The sequence below is a fragment of the Cetorhinus maximus genome, chromosome 21, assembly GCF_964194155.1.
Source record: "Cetorhinus maximus chromosome 21, sCetMax3.hap1.1, whole genome shotgun sequence".
In the NCBI taxonomy this organism is placed as follows: Eukaryota; Metazoa; Chordata; class Chondrichthyes; order Lamniformes; family Cetorhinidae; genus Cetorhinus; species Cetorhinus maximus.
The window spans coordinates 13,804,598-13,825,362 of record NC_135899.1 but is presented as its reverse complement, the minus strand read 5'-3'; the positions used below and the strand labels follow the sequence as shown (position 1 = coordinate 13,825,362).

Sequence of the window (20,765 nt, the reverse complement as noted above, 5' to 3'; positions counted from 1 at the left end):
TTCTGAGGGAGAATATAATTCTTCCTTTCATTTGAAGAGGTTTTTGATGAGAGTAAATAAAGAGAAGCTGTTTCCACTGGAAGCAGGTCAGTAATCGGGGGATGTAAGGTTCAGGATAACTGGTAATAGAACCGGAAGCAGAATGAATCATAAGAGCCATTATGGCACAGAAGGAGGCCATTCGGTCCATTGAGTCCATGCCAGCTTTCTGCAGAGAAATCCAATCAGTCCTATTCCCTCGCTCTATCCCAGTAGCCTTGCAAGTTTATTCTCCTCAAGTATCTACCCCAATTCCTTTTGAAATCATTCATTTTCACCACCCTCATGGGCAGCGAGTTCCAGGTTATTACCGCTCGCTGCATAAAAAAGTTCTCTCTCGCATCCACCGGCATCTCTTTCCAAAAATCTTCAATCTGTGTCCCTCAACTAATAGGAACAGCTTGTCTTTTTCCCCTTTACCTAAACCTGTCATCATCTTGTACACCTCTATCAAATCCCCCCTCAGTCTCCTGTGCCCCAAGGAGTACAACCCCAGCTTCTCCAGCTTAACCTTGTCACTAGAATCTTTGATGCCAGGAACCATTCTGGTAAACCTGCTCCCGCACACACTTCCCATCCTTCCTAAAGTGTGGTGACCATAACTAGAAGCAATATTCTAATTGTGGCCCAGCTTTATCAAGGTTCAGCACATATCCTTTGCTTTCGCACCCATTAATTGTGAAGCTTCAAGGTCCCTCATGCTTTGCTAACTGCTCTCTCAATAGGTCCTGCTGCCTTAAAAGGTCCATGCACATGAAGCCCTGGGCCCCTTAGCCCCTGCACACTCTTCAGAACTGTGCCACGGGGCCAGATTTTACCGAGAGAATGGAGGAGAGCAGCAGCAAAAAAAAAAACGACACTGCCTGTCCTGCATTCCACTCTGTCACCCCTGTTCCTGACTCTGATGACTTTCCCAAGGGTGAAGAGAGAGCAGGGGGCAGCTGAAAGGTGAATTCACCCCGAATTGTTCGTCGGGCAGCTTGAGGGCAAGAACCCACCTTCTGACTGAACTGAGGTTTCCCACAAGGGGCCCATTGGGAGCTCTTTGAAATTGGCCAGCTGTAACCTGACGGGAACAGGGGCGGCAGCACTGGGAGGCGTTTAGTTTCATGCAGAAAAGTGAAAGATTGGACAAAAGAACAACTGAGCGGTAATAAAATTTTACTAACCAATCTTCCCCCAACCTATCCCAGGTCCCAGTTCTCCATTTCCCCTGGCCACTTTGAAGATGAAGATCCTCTCATTTTTTTAACGCCAAGCACAGATGGCAGCCATAGTAATGGCTGCCGATTCAGGCCAGAACGTGGCCCACTTCCCTGGCGTCCTGCCTCCATTTCCAAACCCCCCCCCTCCTCCCTACTCCGGCCCAGACAATATTTGCGCAGCAGACCCACCTCTTGGGTCATTAAGATCCCAACCCTGTGAAAATTGCACTTCATGACACACTAGAAATGGAGGGGGTGGGAGGTTCATGATCCAGAATTGAGCCCACCTCCTGATTCACAACTCCAACATGAATTTCCAGCCTATCAAGTCCCAATTACCTCTCCCTATCACTTCTGCCAAGTGCATCACCTCACACTTCCCTGTATCAAATTCTATCTACCATTTATTTGTCCATTCTGCTAGCCTATCTATGTTCTATATGTGAAAAACAATGGTCCTAGCAGTGACATTTGGGGAACACCACTGTCTACCATCTTCCAGACTGAACAATAACCATTTTCCACAATTCAATGTTTTCTGTCCTTAAACCAATATTTTTTTTCTATCCAAGCTGACACTGTCCCTCCTATTCTATGAGCATCAATTTGGTTAATTTGCCTTTTATGTGGCGCTATGTCAAACTCTTTTTTAATATTCATACAGACAACATCCACTGCATTCCCTTCATCAACCCCCTCTGTTACTTCATCAAAAAGTTCAATTAGATTAATCAAACGTGATCTGCCTTTCACAAATCTATGCTGGTTCTCCTTAATTAACTAAAACCTCTCTATGTTCCTGTTAATTCATGATAATTATTGTTTCTAAAACCTTATCCACCACTGATGTTAAACTAACTGGCCTGGGAATGTTCTCATATCCTTTACACCCTTCATTGACTAAGGGTGTCACACTTGCCACTTTCTAATCATCTGGCATGTCCCCTGTATCTAGGGAAGATTGGAAGATATGGTATGTGAGCACTATCCCCGCCTCCCTTAGCAACACGGGATGCAAGCCATCCGGGCTCTTACATCGATCATCTGTAATTACCTTGTGACAAGTCATCATTCATTCTCTATCCCTGGTTCCCTTTAGGAAGGTGGTGGTGACCCATTGCAATCCATGTGGTGTGGGTGCACCCACAGTGCTGTTAGGGAGGGAGTTCCAGGATTTTGATCCAGCGACAGTGAAGGAACGGCGATAATGTTCCAAGTCAGGTTGATGAGTGGCGTGGAGGTGAACTTGCAGGCAGTGGTGTTCCCATGCACCTGCTGCCCTTGTCCTTCTGGGTGGCAGAGGCTCAGGGATGCACTGTCGAAGAAGTCTTAGCGGATTCAGATCTGCGATCACACATTGAAAGAGATGCTGACAATAATTTTATCATAGTTAGCGCCAAACAGCCATAACCAGAATCACTGAACCTGCATTCAAAAAAAAATCTCATTTAGAATACAAACATAATCATGACAACACTTTGAGTGATGGTTTTATGAAAATTGCAATTACAATCTGCAGCGATGCAATTAGTAACTTGTCAGCCCAGCGCGTTTTGAAATCACCTCTGAGACCGGCAGTCATTCAATGACATGTAACAAGTAAACGTGTAGCACGGGGAACCGTTGAGGTGAGGAACTTGTCAGATTTCCTTGACCTAGTCCCTGACAGTAATACACAATCACATTGGCATCTTCCTTCCCAAACTTCTTCCTCCCCCTCCACTGCCCCTCTCATTCTTCTACACCTTCTCCCCCTCTCGCTCACCTCCCCCTCCTCCTATCTCCTTCCTGATTTCCCTCTCCTCCCCCTCCTCTGTCTCCTCTCTTACTCAGGTAATGATAACCAGAGTGTGACAGGAATGGACAGAGTATACAAATGAGTGTGCCAGCAAATAATGGCAGAGTAGGGAAAAATGGTAAAAAGACAGAATTAAAGGCTCTTTATCTGAATGCATGCAGCATTTGTAACAAGATGAATGAATTGATAGCATAAATAGAAATAAATGAGCATGATAGCCATTATGGAGACATGTTTGCTTAGTGACCATGGTTGGGGCCTGAATATTCAAGCTGGGTATTTGACACTTTGGGAGGAGAGGAAGAAAGGAGAAGGAGGTGAGGTAGCTCTGTTAATAAAGGATGAGCTCGGTGTAGTAGTGAGAATTGATCTTGGTTCAGAGCATTAAGATATAGATTCAGTTTGGGTAGAGATAAGAAATAGCACAAGTAAGAAGCAGCTGGTGGGAGTAGTTTATAGGCCCCCTGACAGTAACTACACTGTAGGACAGATTATAAATCAAGAAATAATGGGGTCTTGAAAGAAAGGGGATTTTAAACTTCACATCAATTGGATGAATCAAATTGGCAAAAGTAGCCAGGAGGTTGAGTTCATGGACTGTATTTGTGACAGTTTCTTAGAGCAATAATTCTGGCACCAGCCAGGAAACAGCCTATTTATGTACATGAATCACAAAAGGTTAGCATGTAGTTAGAGCAAGTAATTAGGAAGGTAAATAGAGTTTGGGCTTTTATTGCAAAGGGGATGAGGCATAAAAGTAGGGGAGTCTTGCTACAACCGGACAGAGCATCGGTGAGACCATATCTGGAGTACTGTGTACAGATTTTTTCTCCCCACTTAAGAAGGGATATACTTGCATTGGAAACAGTTCAGAGCAGGTTCACCAGGTTGATTCCTGGGGTGAAGCGAGTTGTCTTATGAGGAAACGTTGAACAGGTTGGGCCTATACTCATTGGAGTTGAGAAGAATGAGAGATGATCTCATTGAAATATATAAGATTGTGAGGGGGCTTGACAGGGCAGATGCTGAAAAGATGTTTCTCCTCATGGGGGAATCTAGAAGCAGGGGGAACAGTTTAAAAATAAAGGGCACCCTATTTAAGACAAAGATGAGGAGGAATTTCTTCTGTCAGAGGGCTGTTAGTCTTTGGAATTCTCTTCCCCAGTGAGCTGGGTCATTGAATATATTTAGGCTGAGTTAGACAGATCTGTGATCTACAAGGGAATCAAGGATTATGGGGGGCAGGTAGGAATTTGGAGTTAAGACCACAATCTGATCAGCCATGTTCTTATTGAATGGTGGAGCATGTCCGAGGGGCTGAATGACCCACTCCCGTTCCTATTCCTTATGATCTCTCTTCCCTGCTCCTCTCTCTCTCTTTCTCTCTCTCTCTCTCTCTCCATCACCCCTCTCCCCTGTCATCCTGCACAAGAAATTTCCTTCGAGCTGTTCCCACTCTAGCACCATAACCTCCCAAGAGTTGCAGTGTCATTCCCATTGACTCCCAGGAGGTGCGGGGTCATTCCCATTCACTCAAGGAGGGACCATGTCATTCCCATTGACTCCAAAAGGTGCAGCATCATTCCCATTGACACCCAGGGGGTGCTGAATCATTCCTGTTGCTGCACAGGAGGTGTGGCATCATTCCTATTGACTCCAGGAGGGGCAGCATCATTCCCATTGTCTCCAGAAGGTGCGGCATCACTCCCATTGACTCCCAGGAGGTGCAAGATCATTCCTTTTGATGCATAGGAGGTGTGGAGTCATTCCCAGTAACTCCAGGAGGCGGGGCGTCAGTCCTATTGACGCCGGGAGGTGTGGCGTCATTCCCATTGACTCTGGAAGGGATGGTGTTATTTCCATCGACTCCAGAAAGTGTGGCATCATTCCCATTGACTCCCAGGGGGTGCAGGATCATTCCTTTTGAAGCGCAGGAGGTACGGGGTCATTCCCATTGACTCCGGAATGTGCAGGATCATTCCTGTTGATGCACAGAAGGTGTGGCATCACCACCATTATCTCCCAGGGATGCAGGGTCATTCTTGTTGATGGAATTTCCGCAGAAGCAGATCACAGGAAATTCCTGGACAAAGAACGGGAACCGCAGAGCTTCTCAGATGGCCCCAGCAAAGCATAATTACAGCTATGAAAAACGAGCATGGAATAAATTGCAGATTTCATATCCCCTCTCCTTGCCACCAAACTCCCACCCAACGTCCTGGATGTAACACTCCAGTTGGGACCTAACCAGAGCTTTGTAAAGCTAACCACTCTGTCAATATGCCCTGCCACCATCAAAGATCGACATGCACATGCAACGCTCTCTCCATGCACACTCTGTGTCATTAAGTCCATATTCCCTCTCCCTATACTTTTTGACAGAATGCATCACCTCACACTTCTCTTTCTTGAATTCCATCTGTCTCTTGCCTGCCCATTCTGACAGGCTGCGTATGTCATGTTTCATATCATCCTCACTGTATGCCAAATTGGAATATAGAGCTCGTCTCAGCCATGGTGAGTGCCAAACCTCTGAATCTGGCATCACGGAAAATTTTGAAAATGAGTGCAAGTTTTTCTCCAAACTGGTGAATAGGCAAGGACAAGTGGATCTGGTTTTTTTTTAAAAGGAACAGATAAGAGGATCCAGGCAATGAACTGGGAATTACAGTGAATGGATCCAGATGAAGAACTAGCATTGGCATGGGATGACGGGCTGAATGGCCTCCCTGTGTGATTTAATGTTATGATGCAGAGGGTGAAAAGACAATTGGGGGTGACCTTAATCTAAGTCAACAGGCGAGAATCCCACAGAATCGGTGGAACATCAATTTTTACACCCCACCCATTATTACTCACTTCTGAAAGAAAGAAAGACTTGCATTTATATAGCACCTTTCACAACCTCACGATATCCAAAGCACTTGACGGTCAATGAAGTACTTTCTGAAGCGCAGTCACTGTTGTAATGTGGGAAACGCAGAAGCACAGCAAACTCTCACAAACAGCAATGTGGTAATGACTGAATAATCTGTTTTACTGATGTTGATTGAATGATAAATATTGTCCAGGACACCAGGGAGAACCCTTCCACTTTTTTCTTAAAAAATGTCCTGGGATCTTCATAGCTACCTGGCGAGGCCAGACGAGGACCTTGGGTTAGACTGTTTTGTCCAAAAGACGGCACACCTGACAGTGCAGCACTCCCTCAGTACCGCACTGGGGGTGTCAGCCTCGCTTGTTGTGCTGCAGCCTCTGAAGTGGAACTTGAACCCCTTGCCCTCTGACTCAGAGGAGAGAATTTAATGAAGAGTAAAAACAGGCAGGATAAAATCAGAGGTGCGCCAGACACCATTGGCCTCCCAACAGGCAGGTTAGGTCAAAATTGTCCTCTTAGTAATTCATAGTTTGCACCAACAGCAATTTTCAGGGCATTAAATAAACAATCTGGATCAAAATTGCTTCACATTAGCCCAAGATGGCCTGCCTCAAACAGATCATCTGGCCATTATCACACTGCTCTTTATGGGATCTTGCAGTGCGCAAATTGACTGCCACCTTTCCTACATGGCAGTAACAGCTACACTTTAAAAAGTATCCATTTGGCTGTCAAGGGCTTCAGGACTTCCTGAGGCCATGAAAGGCAGTGCATAAATTTCAGTCCGACTTTCTCTCTTTTCCCACCTCTTTAGTCCTCCCTTTTTCTTTTCTTTTTTTCATCCATTCGTTCACTGGCCCTTTCTCTCCCTTTTGCAAGAGCGGGGTGGACTTGGGCGAGAGCGATGGAAACGACAAACCTGGGATTAGTTAAGAAGCGGAATGTTGCTGGGAGAACTGCAGATTCTTTCTGGATGGAAGGGTTGCGGTGAGCTGCATCGCTTTTATTTTCACATCTGAGCCTATCTTGTAATTAAAATGATTAAAAGTGCAAAAATGAGGCCTGGCAGTTCCCCACTGAGCATCAACAATACAAAATTCCACCCTCCATAGCTGAGCCTTGCGGAAAGGGTCTGTCATTATTCTTTTCCCTCACATTAATTCTTTTGAATGTATCTGTTTCACTGACCTTTCGTTGCCTGCAGTTGCCAAGGTGGCCATTTGGCATTGCGGTCAATTGATATGTTGGTTTTCTCCTCCATCGCTCCTTGAGAGAAGGCGGCGCATTGAACACTCCTCTGCTCAGTTCAAGTCACCTCCATTCCTTTCTGCTAGCGCTGGGCACTCCAAAACGCAAGTCAACAGCTGCTGTGAGTTCTCTGAGACGTGACGAGAGAGAATAGTCACACGAGATTGATGGGGGCGATTTAACAGGGGCGTTCAAACACCTGAAGGGGTGCTTACAGAGTAAAGGAGGAGAAACTGCTGGGTGGGTCAGCACCAAGAGTCGGGGGTGAGGGGAGTTTTTTTTTAAATGCAGCGAGTTGCTATGATCTGGCGAGCGCAGTTTGAAAGGGTGGCGGAAACAGATTCACTAGTGGCTTTCGAAATGGGTTTGGATTTAAGGGAGGTGGTGGTGTAGTGGTATTGTTACTGGACTAGTAATCCATAGACCTAGGGTAATGCTGTGGGGATCTAGGTTCAAATCTTGGCATGATGGATGGTGAAATTAGAATTCAACTTTAAAAATCTGGAATTTGATTTCAATGGAACTATAAGTCTAATGATGACCATGTAACCATTGTCGATTGTTGTAAAAACCCGTCTGGCTCACTAATATCCTTTAGAGAAGGAAATCTGCTGTCATTACCCGGTCTGGCCTACATGTGACTCCAGACCCACAACAATGTGATTGACTCTTAAATGCCCTCTGAGCCACTCAGCTCTCAGCGGGCAATTAGGGATGGTCAATAAATGCTGGCCTAGCCAGCGACACCCAATCCCATAAACAAATTAAAGAAAAATACTTGAAAAGGAAACATTTTCAGAGCCGATGAGAGCAATGGCTGGGTTGCTAGCCTCAATGCAGCCTCCGCTCCACTTCCTGTAATGTGAGGGTCTCCTATAGAGTGGCTGCTACAGTCAAAGCCTGGAGGCTCATCACAACAGTAACTCACAATTATATTGCACCTTTAAATGAGCAAACCATCCCATGGTGCTTCACAGGAAATACATGACACAGCGCTGCATGAAGAACATGCATACATACAAATTAGGAGCAGATGTAGGTCATTTGCGCCCTCCCCCCAAGCCTGCTCTGCCATTCAATAAGATCATGACTAATCTGATTGTGGCCTCAAATTCACATTCTGCCTATCCCAATGACCTTTGACTCCCTTTTAGTCAAGAATCTATCTACCTCTGCCTTAAAAATATTCATTGACCCTGTCTACCGCTCTCTAGGGAAAAGAATTCCAAGGACTCATGAATCTCTGAGAGAAAAAGTTCTTCTCATCTCTGTCTTAAATGAGAGACCCCTTATTTTTAAACTGTGTCCCCTAAATCTAGTCTCTCCCAAAAGGGGAAACATCCTTTCAGCATCCACCCTGTCAAGCCCCCTCAGGGTCCTACATGTTTCAATAAGATCGCCCCTCATTCTTCTAAACTCCAATGGAAAAATGGGCCAGAAAATGGCAGATGGAATTTAATGCGGAAAAGTGTGAGGTGTTACATTTTGGAAGGTCAAACCAAGGTAGGACATACACAGTAAATGGTAGGGCACTGAGGAGTGCGGAGGAACAAAGGGATCTGGGAGTTCAGATACATAATTCCCTGAAAGTGGCGTCACAGGTAGACAGGGTTGTAAAGAAAGCTTTTGGCATACTGGCCTTCATAAATCAAAGTATTGAGTATAGGAGTTGGGATGTTATGGTGAGGTTGTATAAGACATTGGTGAGGCCAACTTTGGAGTATTGTGCACAGTTCTGGTCGCCTAACTCCAGGAAGGATATCAGTAAGATTGAGAGAGTGCAGAGAAGATTTACTAGGATGTTACTGGGTCTTAAGGAGTTGAGTTACAGGGAAAGATTAAACAGGTTAGGATTTTATTCCTTGGAGCGTAGAAGAATGAGGGGGGATTTGATAGAAGTTTACAAAATTGTGAGGGGTATAGACAGAGTAAATGCGAGTAGGCTCTTTCCACTTAGATTAGGAGAAATAAACACGAGAGGACATAGCTTTAGGGTGAAAGGGGAAAGGTTTAGGGGGAACATTAGGGGGAACTTCTTCACCCAGAGAGTGGTGAGAGTGTGGAACGAGCTAACATCTGACGTGGTAAATGCGGGCTCACTCTTAAGTTTTAAGAATAAATTAGATAGATACATGGATGGGAGAGGTCTGGAGGGTTATGGACTAGGTGCAGGTCAATGGGACTAGCGGAATAATATTTCGGCACAGACTAGAAGGGCCGAATGGCCTGTTTTCTGTGCTGTAGTGTTCTATGGTTCTATGGATACAGGCCCAACCTGTCCACCCTTTCCACATAAGACAGTCCAGGTATTAGTCAAGTGAACCTTCTCTGAACTGTTTTCAATGCATTAATTTCCTTTCTTAAATAAGCAGACCAAAACAGTACACAGTACTCCAGACGTGGTCTCACCAACACCCAGTACAACTGTATAACATCCCTACTTTTATAGTCCATTCCCCTTGCAATGAAAGGAAACTAAAAGCTTGGTCTTAAAAGCCTCTTGAAGAAGAGAGAGGCGGAGAGGTTTAGGAAATAAATTCCAGAGCTTATGGCCTGGACAGCTGAAAGAAAGACTACCAATGGTTGGGAAAAGGAAATGGGGTGGACAAGAAGCTAGAATTAGAGGCATGCTGAAATCTTGGAGGGTTGGAGGAGGATACAGAGAAAGGGAGTTGGGGTGGGTGGGGAAATGGACTACTAGTAGATTGGAACATCTGGATAAGAATTTTACATCTGAGACATTGCTGGACCAGGATAACATGTCCCTTCGCTCCACGCACACAATTCCCAGACACGCACGCATATTCACTCCTTTCCTCTCTCCCAACGTTCTCAGGCCTTTGCTTGGAGGCTGATGATTGGCAGAGCCTTGTTCCAAAAATCGGTGAAGGTGGAGTTTAAAAACTGAGCCGGTTTCTGATTTGACACCAAAATGGTAACCATGCTGGGCAGAATTTAATCCTCTTCCCCATGGTGAGTTACATGGCGGGGTTGTTTGGGGTAGAGGGGGTGGGGGCGGTGGGTGGAGGGTGGCATTTAATCAGGCGGGAGGGTGACAGTCGGAGACTCGACCACCTTCCCGCCCCAATTATGTCCTGGTCAGGAAGGTGCATGGACGGCCTTCTTGCCCCACCGCCAAATCAGACCCATACGTGGGGAATAAATGCCCACTCAAGGGCCTCATCCCACCACTGCTGTTATTCACCCAGCGCTGGGCGGGCGTCTTGCCACACAGGCAGCCTGAAAAGTAAACCCTGCCTGGCTTTGTTCAAAGGCACTTAGTGCCTGATCAAGGGAACAGGCACTGCTGAGAACCGTCCCGCTGCACTTGCCTCACCCCCAGCCACCCCGCAAACCCCCTCCCGTCATCCATCACCTATGCCTGGGCAACCCTGGGCCTTGGGCGGGTGTGGTACCGGCGGTAGCCACCGCCTCCATAGCAGCCAAGCAGCGAAGAGCACTCGGCACTGATTGGCTAGCAGCTCTCAGCGGGCGGGTCTTCCCGCCCAGAGGCCCTTGGCCTCGGGGAAGGCCCGCCTCCGCCCAGTTAAGTGCCCAATTGACAATAAGCGTGGTGGGTCTGTTCAAAAGGAGCCAACCTGGGGCCCTCAACGGCTCTCCAGCCAGCGGGCAAGACTCCCGTCACCTCCATTAAGTACCCGCCCGGTGGTATTGACTACCAGTCAATTCTGCAAGGGTAGCCTCACCTTTGCAAGGCCAATTCACTGAGCGCCAACACCTTTCCTTCACTGTTTATTCTCCTTCGCGAAACCCACATTCAAGCACAGAATCCACACCTCATGGTCCAGCCATAGATCTCTTGCAACAGACAATTCCCCCCTCCACCAAATTTCATTCCGAGTGGAGGCATGAAGAATTCACATGTTCCAGTCATTGACTCCTCAATGTTAGAGGTGACAAGTGATCAATATATATGATTGGCTTCCTGCTGCATTGACAGCTATTATGCCTACAGCTCTTTGCTTCCAGTATTTGAGAAAACTTATCACACTTAAAGATCTATTTAGTTCTATATCTGTAATTAAAAATCAATCTTCCGGATATGCTTAAATCTATTTTTCTGCAGGCCATACAATACAATCTACCGCAATTTATAGCAGACTTCGACATACTCCACTTTAGATTTTTATTGTGTTTTTATACTTGTCATGATGACTAATCTTATTGCCAGGAAACGGAACACTTTTCCTTCACATTGGCACAGCATGGGTTAGATACAGAGCAAAGCTGTCTCTACACTGACCCCATCAAACAATCCTAGGGCAAGTCCAGCACGGATTAGATACAGATTGGGGGTGGAATTGTCCCAGAATTGCACTGTGTGTGGTAGCCGGCGTGAAAAAGAATGTTTTACCCGCCGGCCGCAATGGTGGGTTTTCGTGCCATATCGTCCCCTTCCCGCCTCATAAATTATGCAGTCACGTGAAACAGACCAGATCCCCATATTGTCCTCTCATGCCGCCAAACACGCCCACAACCAATGGGAGTGGAAAACTCCACCCTAAAGCTCCCTCTACACTGTCCCATCAAACACTCCCAGGACAGTTACAGCACGGGGTTAGGTACAGAGAAAAGCTCCCTCTATACTGTCCCCATCAAACACTCCCAGGGCAGGTACAGCACGGGGTTAGATACAGAGTAAAGCTCCCTCTACACTGTCCCCATCAAACACTCCCAGGGCAAGCACAGCATAAGGTTAGATACAGAGTAAAGCTCCACCTACACTATCCCATCAAACATTCTCAGGGCAGGTACATCAAGGGGTTAGATACAGAGCAAAGCTCCCTCTATGCTGTCCCCATCAAACACTCCCAGGGCAGGTACAGCACAGGGTTAGATACACAGTAAAGCTCCCTCTACACTGTCTCCATCAAACACTCCCAGGGCAGGTACAGCACAGGGTTAGATACAGAGTAAAGCTCCCTCTATGCTGTCCCCATCAAACACTCCCAGGGCAGATACAGCACGGGGTTAGATACAGAGTAAAGCTCCCTCTGTCCCAAATCATTCACTTCCAGGCCAGAAATAGCAGTGAAAGTGGAGTCTACTATACTTCTTATCAGAGAAAGGCGATAAATATTTGAAAAAAAAACTTACAAGGAGTGTCAGGGAAAGGATGATAAAATGACACTGAATGGACAAGCCTGGAAAATTATCTTGAAAGAATGATGGGGGAGGGGGGAAAAAATAACTCTATTTGTAGAGGGCAGCTTCTGTTTTTCCAGTCCGCAGTGGGAATAGTCACTTAGGGGGAAAATATCTAACAAAAAAGTCAATTGTTTTTCTGTCTCTGCTCTTCTTATCCCCTAGAATTTGACCTTGTTCAACAGTAATGTTCTGAGAGGTTTAATAAAAGCAACATGGCATTGATGGAAAGTCAAGGCCTTCCTGTTATCAGTCCCTGTTAAATTGCCTCCATCCATCTTCCTGTTTAACTCGCTTAGAATATCCCAGCAGAGTAGTTTTGAGTATTGGGCGGTGTTTCTCCTGCATTTGCTGTCTATCCTGAAAGATGTTGAGTGCTTGTCGCTGCCATATCATTGTGTCTACCAGCTCCCCAATTTAACTCCGCATAACCTCTGCCAATCAGGTGTATACCCACTCCCACCCCATCACCACAACTGCACCCATGCTAAGCACTGCTCCACTCTACTGTCCTTATCTGAAGGACATGACTCCGAATACAATCAGGGCACCTTACAGAACACGGGGACCACATTTGGTCTGACATGTACACATTAGCTCTGTGGGAAGAACTGAGCACCATACAGCCTTTGCCTGCTCTGTCCTGTCCCCATAACCTTCAGCTTTATTTCTTCTTCAAATGTTTTACCACATTCCTGTTCAAAAGCTTTTATGGATTCTGCTTACACCATCATTTTTAATATGGCATTCTATGTCCCCACAACCCATTCTGTGGTTAACTTGTGCTGTACCTGCCCTGGGAGTGTTTGAAATGACAGTGTAGAAAGATCTTTATTCTGTATCTAACCTGTACCGTAGTTGCCCTGAGAATGTTGGATGGGACAGTGTAGAGGAAGCTTTACTATGTATCTAACCTGTGCTGTACCTGTCCTGGGAGTGTTTGATGGGACGGTGTAGAGGGAACTTTAATCTGTATCCAAACTGTGCTGTACCTATTCAAGGCTGAGACAGGCAGATGTTTAATCGGTAAGGGAATCAAGGGTTATGGGGACAAGGCAGGAAAGTGGAGTTGAGGATTACCAGATCAGCCATGATCTCATTGAATAGTGAAGCAGACTTGATGGGCCAAATGGCTTACTTCTGCTCCTACAGCTTATGCTCTTATAGTCTTATGGTTTGATAGGACAGTGTAGAGGGAGCTTTACTCTGTGTCTAACCTGTGCTGTACCTGCCCTGGGAGTGTTTGATGAGGCAGTGTAAGGGAACTTTATTTTGTATCTAACCGTGCTGTACTTGTCCTGGCTTTACTTGAGATGTGGTCTTGATATAGAGTAAAACACCCTCTTCATTGTCCCATCAAGAACTTCCAGGGCAGGTAGAGGCTTTGGTCTCAGTACTGAATCATGCTAATGGGAGTGCAGGTAAGAGCTAGGACAGAAATGTGGCACAAAATCCTCCAACTCTCTTCTCACCGAGGCAGGGTCTGCACTGGGAGCACAGCATCACTGAATTTACCTGGACATGTCATATTCCCCGAGCAATGCATCAGCCCTTCATCAGATTATTGCTGTTCAGCTGATCAAGTCCTTGCAGCTTTTCAAAACCACTCGGGCTTGCCGGGGGAGGGGCTGTAATGGTCATTTTAACCCAACTTACTGAGCAGGAAGCCCATGGAATTGGGCGGAAGATCAGATTTACACAACACTGAGGCATTGAACTCAATGTGTGTGATATTGGGCGGGACGTTAAAACCCCACCTGACTCCTAAAGTATGGTGCTCAGTCACTGGCACTCAGATTTCTTATCTTGCACTTGTTGTATAAGCAAGTATAGTGGTCATTCTGCATCGTTTAACCAGGTGGGGAATGTTGGTTAAACACTTATTTTAACAGTGTCGGGGTATCTTGCATCCCCTGACATCTTGGGCTATTTGTTTCATCAAGAGGACAGCATCTCTGTGGATGCAACAAACAAAACTTGCATTTATACGTCAGCTTGAATGTAGTGAAACATTCTGAGCTGCTGCACAGAACAATGAGCTAACATCCCTTGGCACTGATCCATTTAAGGAAATATAACAACAGGAGAGAAAAAACTACTTGACCTTATCCTCACCAACCTGCCTGCCACAGATGCATCTGTCCATGACAGTATTGGTAGGAGTGACCACAGCACAGTCCTTGTGGAGAGCAAGTCCCGGCTTCACATTGAGGATACCCTCCATCGTGTTGTGTAGCACCACCACTGTGCTAAATGGGATAGATTTCGAACATATTTCGCAATTCAAGACTAGGCATCCATTAGGCGCTGTGGGCCATCAGCAGCAGCAGAATTGCATCCGACCACAATCTGTAACCTCATGGCCTGGCATATCCCCCTGTCGACCATTACTACCAAGACAGGATCAACCCTGGTTCAACGAAGAGTGCAGGAGGGCATGCCAGGAGCAGCACTAGGCATATCTAAAAATGAGGCGTCAACCTGGTGAAGCTACAACACAGGACTACTTGCAAGCCAGACAACATAAGCAGCAAGCGATAGATAGAGCTAAGCAATTCCACTGCCAACGGATCAGATCTAAGCTCTGCAGTCCTGCCACATCCAGCGAATGGTGGTGGACAATTAAACAACTCACTGGAGGAGGAAAGTCCACAAATATCCCCATCCTTAATGATGGGGGAGCCCAACACATAAGCGCAAAAGATAAGGCTGAAGCATTTGCAACAATATTCAGCCAGAAGTGCCGAGTGGATGATCCATCTCGGCCTCCTCCGAAGGTCTCCTGTATCACAGATGTCAGCCATCAGCCAATTTGATTCACTCCACGTGATATCATGAAATGGCTGAAGGCACTGGATAGTGCAAAGGCTATGGGCTCTGACAATAGTCTGGCACTAGTACTGAAGACTTATGTTCCAGAACTTGCTGTGCCCCTAGCCAAGCTGTTCCGGTACTATGACAACACTGGCATCTACCCAGCAATATGGAAAATTGCCCAGGTATGTCCTGTACACAAAAAACACGACAAATCCAACCCGGCCAATTACCGCCCCAACAGTCTACTGTCGATCATCAGTAAAGTCATGGAAGGGGTCACCAACAGTGCTATCAGGCGGCATTTTCTTAGCAATAACCTGTTCGTTGATGCTCAGCTTGGGTTTTGGGAGGATTACACAGCTCCAGACCTCATTACAGCCTTGGTTCAAACATGGACAAAAGAGCTGAACTCCCGAGGTGAGGTGAGAGTGACTGCCCATGATATCAAGGCAACTTTTGACCGAGTGTGGCAACAAGGAACCCTAGCAAAACTGGAGTCAATGGGAATCAGGGGGGAAATTCTCCATGGTTGGAGTCATATCTAGCACAAAAAAAGTTGGTTGTGGTTGTTGGAGGCCAATCAGCTCAGTTCCAGGACATCACTGCAGGAGTTCCTCAGGGTAGTGTCCTCAGCCCAACCATCTTCAGCTGCTTCATCAATGACCTTCCTTCCATCATAAGGTCAGAAGTGTGGATTTCACTGATGATTGCACAATGTTTTGCACTATTTGCGAGTCCTCAAATACTGAAGCAGTCCATGTCCAAATAAAGCAAGACCTGGTCAATATCCAGGCTTGGGCTGACAAGTGGCAAGAATCATTCGCGCCACACAAGTGCTGGGAAATGACCATATCCAATAAGAGAGAATTTAACCATCGCTCCTTGACATTAATTTTTTTAAATTATTCATTCATGGGATGTGGGCTTCGCTGGCTAGGCCAGCATTTATTGCCCATCCCTAGTTGCCCTTGAGAAGGTGGTGATGAGCTTCCTCCTTGAACCGCTGCAGTCCATGTGGTGCAGGTACACTCACAGTGCTGTTAGGGAGGGAATTCCAGAATTTTGACTCAGCGAACGTTAAGGAATGCCGATATATTTCCAAGCCAGATGATGGGTGGCTTGGAAGGGAACTTCCAGATGCTGATGTTCCCATCTATATGCTGCCCTTGTCCTTCTAGATGGTAGTGGTCGTGGGTTTGGAAGGTGCTGTCTAAGGAGCCTTGGTGAATTCCTGCAGTGCATCTTGTATATGGTACATACTGCTTTGTCCTGGACAGTTCTTGAGTGTTGTGGGAGCTGCACTCATCCAGGCTAGTGGGGAGTATTCCATCACATTCCTGGCTTGTGCCTTGTAGATGGTGGACAGGCTTTGGGGAGTCAGGAGGTGAGTTACTCGTCAAAGCGTCCTAGCTCCTGACCTGTTCTTGTAGCCACAGTATTTATATGGCTAGTCCAGTTCAGTTTCTAGTCAATGGTAACCCCCAGGATGTTGATAGTCAGAGGCTCAGTGATGGTAATGCCATTGAACTTCAAGGGGCAATGTTTAGATTCTCTTGTTGGAAACGGTCATTGGCAGTACCAATGCTGAATCCCCCAAAGCCTGTCCACCATCTACAACGCAAAGGTTAGGAGTGTAATGCAATACTCTCCACTTGTCTGGATGAGTGCAGCTCCAACAACACTCAAGAAGCTTGAGACCTGGGGAGGTGGTGGCAAAGCAGTATTGACTCTGGACTGGTATTTCTGGGATCCAGGGTTTGAATCCCATCATAGCAGATTTGAATTCAATGGAAATCTAGTTTATAACCATGAAACCATTGTCAGTTGTCCAAAAAATCCATCTAGTTCACTAATGTCCTTTAGGTAAAAAAGTCTGCTGTCCTTACCTGGTCTGGCCTACATGTGACTCCAGGTCCACAGCAATGTGGTTGACTCTTAAATGCTCTCTGAACAAGGACAATTAGGGATGGTAAATAAATGCTGGCCTAGCCAGTGATGCCCACATCCCATGAATGAATTTTTAAAAAGCCATCAGGACAAAGCAGCCCGCTTCATTGGCACCCCATCCACAATCATTCACTCCCTCCATCACCGATGCACAGTGGACACAGTGTGTGCCATCGACAAGATGCACTGCAAAAACTCACCAAGGCTCCTTAGGCAGCACATTCCAAACCCAAGACCATTCCCATCTAGGAGGGCAAGGGCAGCAGACACATGGGAACACCACCACCTGGAAGTTCCCCTCCAAGCCACTCACCATCCGGACTTGGAAATATATCGCCGTTCCTTCACTGTCGCTGGGTCAAAATCCCTAACAGTAATGTGGGCGTAAAAAAAGCTTCAGCTGAAATAGCTCAGTTGAGTGCGCATTAGACTGAAGATCTAAAGGTCCCTGGTTCAATCCCGAGTTTCAGCACAGAACTGCAAGTCCACTCGCTTGAGCATCTCCAGATTCTCACTATATTTGCCTTGTGAGTCTGTGGACCATGTATATATAGGGTGTTGTAGGCTGCACTCCCTTTTCAGTTATTTGAAAAACCTTTCACTGTTGTTTTGTTTGCACTTCAGTCTCACACTCCGGATCTAAGGGCACCTGTACGGAGAGGGAGGAGGACCTCCTCGTGAACCTACCCCTGGGCCTGGCCAAGTTGGCCATTAACAGGTCCAGGCAGCGGGTGATCGAGTGGGGGTCATCCAACCCACAGCTATGTTTGCGGTCGGGTGTCCCTGGAGAGAGAGCACGCGGTGTCTGTCGGCACTGTCAAGGCCTTCCGTGCCCAGTGGGCACTGCGGGGACTGGAGTGTTTTATTGACCCTGTTAATCACATTTTGGTTTAACGTTTGCAAGTTTCCTTTAAAGTTTGTCTTTGTTTTTGCAGTTTCCCTTTAAGGGGCTGCCTTTTACTTTATCCCTAATTTAGTTTACTTGGTTGACTCAAAAGAGTTACACCTCATGGACTGTAGCCATTCAAGAAACTGGCTCACCACCACCTTCTCAAGGGCAATTGGGGATGGGCAGCGAATGCTGGCTTTGGCAGTGATGCACTCACATCCCACGAGAGAATTTTAAAAAAAAAAATTGGATAGATGACCTAAAGTTTGGGTACGAAGGTAGGTTTTGCGTTGCGTCTTGAAGGAGGAGAGAGAGTTAATGAGAAGGAAAGGTTTTGGGAGGGAATCCCAGAGCCTAGGGGCTAGGCTCCTGAAAGTAGCGGCAGAGCAAGGGAAAATCAGGGAGGTACAAGAGGACAAAATTTGGAGCAGTGCAGTGATCTTGTAGGGCTGGAGGAGGTTATTTCATTGCGTTGTCGCTTTGGATGCTGAAACTCCTGTGGTTAAGCTCAAACAGGCCTCTTTCTGACACGGAGGTGAGAACACTGCTGAGTGAGCTGGGGAAAGAAAGGGAAGCTCGTGTCTTCAAGATCCCCGGGAAGGGGAGCCCCAGCCAAAGGCAAAATACCCGAGCTGCTGGAAATCAGAAATAAAAACAGAAAACTCTGGAAACACTCCGGCAGCACCTGTGGAGAGGGGAGCAGAGGTTTCAGATCGGGACCTTTCATCAAAACTGGGAAAAGTTAGAAACATAATAGGTGTGAAGCAAATGGAAGGGGGAGGGGGAAGATGTGAAAAGGGGAGGTCTGCGATAGGGTAGAGGGCTGGAGAGATAAAAATGACCAAAGGCTTTCATGGTACAAAAGCCAAAGGGAAGCGATAATGGGTAAAGAAAAGAAATTTTAAAATGGGCAGAGTTATCCAGTCCCGCCTGCTGCAGGGGTCATCGCAGGCAGGACAGGAAAGTTGACGGATCTTTGACTGCAGGCGGGAATTTCCAGTCCTGCTGCGTAAAGGGGACAAAAAAGAAATGAGAAAATATACAAACCAGCTAAAAATATAACACACACAAACTAAAATGGCGGCAGAGGTTACGATCAAGAATCCTTGAACTCAAGGTTGGGTCCAGAAAGTTGTGGAGTGTTGAGTTGAAAGATGAGGTGCTTGCCTTGAATTTCATTCGAACACTGCTGCAGGACGAGGACTAAACTGGGTAAAGAAAATGAAAGCAAGGTGGGGAATTGGATTGACAAGCAGCAGAAGGCTTAGGGTCATGCTTACCGATTGGCCAGGCACCTTCCACAAAGCGCACACCCAGCCTGTGTTTGGTCTCCTCAGTATCAAGGACACCACATCAGGAGCAGCAATTAAAGTATACAAAATTGAAAGAAGTGCAAGTAAATCGCTGCTTCTCCTTGGAAGGAGTGCGTGGGGCCTTGGACAGTGAGGAGGGAGGAGGTAAAAGGGCAGGTGTTGCATCTCCTGCACCTGCATGGAGTGGTGCCGGGGGAAGTGGAGGGTGTGTTGGGGGGCGATTGTGAGTGGACCGTGGAATGGTCCCTTCGGAAGCATGATGTGCATGGCAGTGGTATCATGCCAGAGTTGGCAGAAATAGCAGGGGCTGATCCATTGTATACGGAGGCTGGTGGAGTGGAAGGTCAGGACAAGGGGAACCTCATCATGGTTCTGCGAGGGAGGGAAAGGGCTGGGAGCAGATGAGCATGAAATAGATTGGCATGGTTGAAAGTTCTGTCAACCACCGTAAGGGGGAGTCCTTTGTTGAGAAAGAAGGAAGACATCACATAGGCGCTAGTATGGAAGGTTGCATTGTCTGAACTGATGCGATGGAGCCAGAGAAACTGGGAAAAACAGAAAGCGGAATGGGAGGAAATGTAGTCAAGGTAGCTGTGGAAGTCCATGGGTTTGTAGTGAATACTGGTTGATAGCCTATCCCCAGAAATGGAGGCAGAGAAGTCGAGGAAGGGGTGGGAAGAGTCAGAAATGGACCAGGTGAAGAAGAGGGAAGAGCCAAAACTGGAAACAACGTCAGTAAAGTTTTCTAGCTCAGGGCGAGACCAGGAAAAGGCACCGATACAGTCATCAATGTACCAGGAAAAAGAGGTGAGAGAGGGAGCTGAGAAAGACTAGATAAAGGAATGCTCCACATATCCCACAGAAAGGTATGCATATGTAGAAAGCCATAGCACCACATTTTATCTGTAGGAAGTGAATGGAGTTGAAGGAGAAACTGTTCAATGTGAGAACATGCTCAGCCTGGTGGAGGGGGATGTGGAGGATGGAAGCTGGCTGGGCCTCAGTTCAAGGGAAAAACCGAGAGTCCTCGGACTACCCTGGTGAGGTAAGGAGGTGTAAAGGGATTGATGTCCATGGTGAAAAGTTAGAGCCAGGAAATGAGAAGTTGTTGAAGTGGTGGAGGGTATCAGAAGAATCACAGATACAGGCAGGAAGAAACTGAACATAAATCAGGGTAGGAAGGAAATCAGTACAGGAGTGCAGAAAAACAGGCTGAAACAATGGGTCTCCCAGGACAGTCCTGTTTATGGATTTTGGGAAAGAGGTAAAAGCAGGCGGTTCGGTGTTGGGGGGTCTATGAGGTTGGAGGCCGTAGAGGGAGGATCTCCAGAGGACATGTGTTCAGTGACAGCCCTGGGTACAGTGACTTGATGTTCGGTAGTGGGGTCATGGCTTGGAGAGGTAGCAGGAAGTGCTGGAGAATTAGCGTTCGGCCTCTGCTAGGTAGAGGTGGGTAAGCCAGACA

The 20,765-nt window shown here is 46.7% G+C and overlaps 1 non-coding gene across 1 annotated transcript; it reads left to right on the top strand.

Moving 5' to 3' along the window:
- The first annotated feature begins 17,497 nt into the window (after window positions 1-17,497).
- On the top strand, window positions 17,498-17,570 carry trnaf-gaa (transfer RNA phenylalanine (anticodon GAA)). The gene has a single exon. It is a non-coding gene; the product is annotated as a tRNA-Phe (tRNA).
- The last annotated feature ends 3,195 nt before the right edge of the window (window positions 17,571-20,765 follow it).